This window comes from Callorhinus ursinus, unplaced genomic scaffold, assembly GCF_003265705.2.
Source record: "Callorhinus ursinus isolate GAN/ISIS: 27379988/994484 unplaced genomic scaffold, GSC_fseal_2.0 scaffold124, whole genome shotgun sequence".
NCBI classification, from domain to species: Eukaryota; Metazoa; Chordata; class Mammalia; order Carnivora; family Otariidae; genus Callorhinus; species Callorhinus ursinus.
Genome location: NW_027397186.1, coordinates 280,576 through 285,467, shown reverse-complemented (window position 1 = coordinate 285,467; position 4,892 = coordinate 280,576).

The following is a 4,892-nucleotide window of genomic DNA, read 5'->3' as shown; positions in this document are numbered from 1 at the left end:
TAATTTGAGAACAGATATTTTTGCAATACTGAGTCTTCCCCTCACGAAACATGGCATACTTCTTTCAAGTCTTCTTTTATGTTTCTCGTTAAAGATTCAAAGTTCTTTCCATATAGGCCCTTACATGTATTTTTATTCCTAAGCAATATAAAATTTTACACTGCTGGGTGCCTGGGTGGCTCAGTTGGTTAAGCGTCTGCCTTTGGATCAGGTCATGATCCCGGAGTCCCAGGATCAAGCCCTGGATGGAGGCCTGCATCGAGCTCCCTGCTCAGCAGGGAGTCTGCTTCTCGCTCTGCCCCTCACCCTGCTCATGCTCTCTCGCTCACTAGCTCTTTCTCTCAAATAAATAAATAAAATCTTTAAACAAAGAAAAATGTTTAAAGTTTTACACTGCTATAGGACATGGGATCTTTTTCCCCCATTATATTTTCTAAATAATTAAAAAATATTTTCACATATATCTACACAATTTTACCTAAATGCATAAATGTGAATACATGGATGCTTTATTTATTAACCACAGTCTTTTTTTTTTTTATTTTCTTCTCTCTCTTTCTTTTCTTTTTCCTTTTTTTTTTTTTTGGCTTGGCTTGGCTACCCCAACTCTTCTTCATTTCTACCCTTGTCACACATATTAACAACTTAATATATATCTTTCTACTTCCCCCATACTTAGATAAGGATAGATAGAAAGATAGATAGATATGATTTTGATCATAGATTGTTTTAAAAAATGGGATCATATTATATGCATCTTTAACATTTTTGATATTGCCAGATTGCTTACCATGACTATGATACTAAATATTTCTACCATCAATGTGTAAGAATACTTATATGGAAAAAAATACTCTTCTTCCTGTGTTTCTCCTTTACTCTCACACTACTACCGCACAATACTTCTGACACCAGATGTGTGGGTTTTCCACACATCAGGCAATTCTCTGACACCAGGTGGGTGTCTTACAATTCAATTCGGTTCCAACACTACCTAGAGTTGGCATCAGATCCCACAAGTTAAGGGCTCCCACTCCCACAAGACTGCCCCACTTCAGACACCAGTTCAAAGTCCCAGGTTGTCACCTGAACTTCTGACTGACCAGCTATAAATTGGGGTTCCCATGACACCTTCCTTTGGTTTGATAATTTGCTAGAATGGCTCATGGAACTCAGGGAAACAATTAGGTTTAACGGTTTATTATAAAGGTTATAATAAACGCTATGACTGAGCAGCTAGATGAAGAGAAACATAGAGCAAGGTCTGAAGGGTCCTGAACACAGGAGCTTTCGTCCCTGTTGAGTTGGGATGTGCCACTCCCTCCTAGGTATGTAAATGTGTTAAACTCAGAAGCTCTTTAAGCCCTATATGTTTGGGATTTTTATGGAGGCTTCATTACATAGGATGATGGTTTGTTGATTCCGTTTCCAGCCTCTTTCCCCTTCTTGGAGGATGGGGGGCTGGGACGAAAGTTCTAAGCTTGTAATCATGGCCCAGTTTTTCTGATGGCTAGCTCCAATCATGAAGGCATTCAGGAGTCCACTAAGTGTTGCCTTGTTAGAATAAAAGACAGCCTTATCACCCAGGAAATTAAAAGGGATTTAGGAGCTCTGTGTCAGGAACTGGGGTTAAAAACCAAATATTAGGGGAAAAAATCCTACTGATGCTCTTATCACTTAGAAAATTACAAGGGTTTTAGAAGCTTTATGCCAGGAACTGGGGACAGAGATCAACATATATGTTTTCTATTATTTCACAATACCCTTTCCCCATATAGCCAGTTTAAACCACCCAAAATTCCAACATAGGAGATTTTCTGGGTAAAATATGGTACACTGGAACAACAGAAGACCATACAGCTGTAAAAATAAATAAGAAAGGTTTCTATATGCTGCTATGGCATGATCTCCAGTATATTCCGTTAAGTGAAAAAGCAGAGTGCAGAGCAGTATTACAGTATGCTAATTTTTATGAACTAAAGGGGGGATATAAGAACATATATAGCTATTTATGTTTTTGAAAATAAACAATGTAAGTATAAACTAAGAGCTAATAAAAATAGTTACCTCTAAGAAGAAGGAACAGGCTGTCAGACTTCTCTGAATGTGTCTTTCATAGTTTTGACTTTGGAATCATGTAAATTTTTTTCATAATTATAACAAAACTTAAACCAAAAGCCCATAAAAGTTGAAAACACAACAAAACAAAACAAAAATACAACAAACGACTCTAAATATATACTAGCTGTTGGCAGAACTACACAGAGAAGTCCAGTTTTCTTTAAAGCACAGCAATTTGACTAAACTGATGGGCTATACTCCAAAGGCAAAAATAATCACACGGAAATATTAAATTAATTCAATAATCATATTTGTTAGCAATAATACTGGAATTGATATTTTAAAACTATTAGATATTTGGTAGAATAAAGTAAATAAATAATTATGTTAATGTCACTAGCAACCGAGATTTCAGCATAAGAGAAAAGAGATAAAATTATAAAATAAAAAAAGTTGAGTACAAATTCTATGATCTTAATTTTGAACTGGAAACACCAGAATGAACTAATTTACTTTTCTTTTTTGAAAAAAATATACTTCTAATATTTATATAGTTGAATAGGTCTAGCTCTTCTTTTAGATAGCTTATGGATATACAGTCATTATTAGAAAGATTTCTTCTGCCGCTGCCCTGTACCCCCAATCTGCCAGACTCTCCATGTGTACCATTTTACTTTTATATTAAGTATTAAGACATCTGGAATTTATTTTTGAAATTGTGTAAGAATCCATTTTTATTTTCTTCCAAATGGATAGCCAATTGTGCCAGTTTCAATTATTAAATAATCTACCCTTTTCCCACTGAACTATTGACTTGGTCATACATTAACTTTTCACATACCCTGGAGTCTCATTCTGGATTTGTTATTCTGTTACATTGACCTGGCTAATCTTGTATTACTATTATGCTGATTGGATCACATTGGCTTAATAGCGTTTCCTAATACCTAGGAAGGCAAACCCTCCCTCGGTGTTCTTATTTTTTAGACTTTTCTTGGCTACTCATTATATCCAATTCCCTCTAAAAAAAATCTCATTGGGATTCTAATCTGAATTGCATTACATTCATATATTAATTCCAGAAGAATCAACATTTTTATGACATTAAGTCTCCCCATCTGAAAACACTGCATGTGGCTTTTCATGAGTTCATGAGATTGTTTCATATTCATAAAATATTTATAATGAGATTTTATAGTTTTTTTCAAATAAGTCCTGCGTGTTTATGTTTAAGTGTATTCCAAAATATTTTAAGTTCTTTAAAAATTTTTTACCATCTGTATTGAGGCATACTTGACAAATGAAATTTGTATATATTTAAGGTGTACAAGATGATGTTTTGATATATGTATACATTGTGAGATTATTGCCACAATCAAGTTAATTGACATATATGTTACTTCACATAGTTATGTTTTGTGTGTGTATGTGTGTTTGTGTGGTGAGAACATTTAAGATTAAATCTCTTAGTAAATTTTGGACAGAACAAACCACAAATAAAGGAAGAGAAGAGACCACAGTGAAGAAGGAGCAGGAGACATAATTGGCTTTTCTAACACAGAGAAGAAGGCAGAGACTTAGACAAAATGCCAGGACAGAGGAATTTATCCCAAATGAAAGAACAAGATAAGGCCACAGCCAGACATGTGGGTGGAACAGATATAAGTAACATGCCTGATGGGGAATTAAAAACAATAATCATAAGATACAGAGCTTGAGAAAGGAATAGAAGACATCAGTGAGTGCTGTGAATTGTGCAAGACTGTTGAATCACAGATCTGTACTTCTGAAACAAATAATGCAACATATTTTAAGAAAAAAGAAAAAGAAGAAGATAACAGGAGAGGAAGAAAAGGGGAGTATGTCAGAGGGGTAGACGAACCATGAGAGATGATGGACTCTGAAAAACAAACTGAGGGTTCTAGAGGGGAGGGGGGTAGGGGGATGGGTTAGCCTGGTGATGGGTATTGAGGAGGGCATGTTCTGCATGGAGCACTGGGTGTTATGAACAAACAATGAATCATGGAACACTGCATCAAAAACTAATGATGTAATATATGGTGATTAACATAACAATAAAAAATTAAAAAAAAAGAAGACATCAGTGAGACCCATACCACAGACATAAAAGAATTAAAAAAGAATCAGAGATGAAGAGTGCAATAAATAAGATTGGAAATGGGCTTGATGGAATGAACAGCAGATTGAAAGAGGCAGAGGAACGAATTAGTGACCTAGAAGATGAAATAATAGAAAATAATGAAGCTGAACAGAAGACAGAAAGAATTATGCAACATGAGAATAAGGCTAAGGGATCTCAGTGACACCATCAAACGTAATAGCATTTGTATTATAGGAGTCCCAGAAGAAGAAGAAGAGAGAAGAGGCAGCAGAAAAATTATTTGAAGAAATAATAGGTGAAACTTTCCTAATCTGGGGAAGGAAACAGGCATCTAGACCCAGGAGGCAAAGAGAATCCCCATCAAAATCAACAAAAGCAGGGCAACACCAAGACACACTGTAGTTAAATTTGCAAAATATAGCAATAAAGAAAAAATCTTAAAAGCAGCAAGTCAAAAGTAGTCCTTAACATACAAGGGAAGACCCATAAGGCTAGCTGGCAATTTATCAACAGAAAATTGGCAAGCCAGAAGTGAATGGCATGATATATTCAAAGTGCTGAATGGGAAAAATCTGCAGCCAAGAATAAGCTACCCATCAGGTTATCATTCAGAATACAAGAAGAGATAGAGTTTCCCAGACAAACAAAAACTAAAGGAATTTGTGACCACTAAACTAGCCCTGCAAGAAATATTAAAGGGGACTCTTTG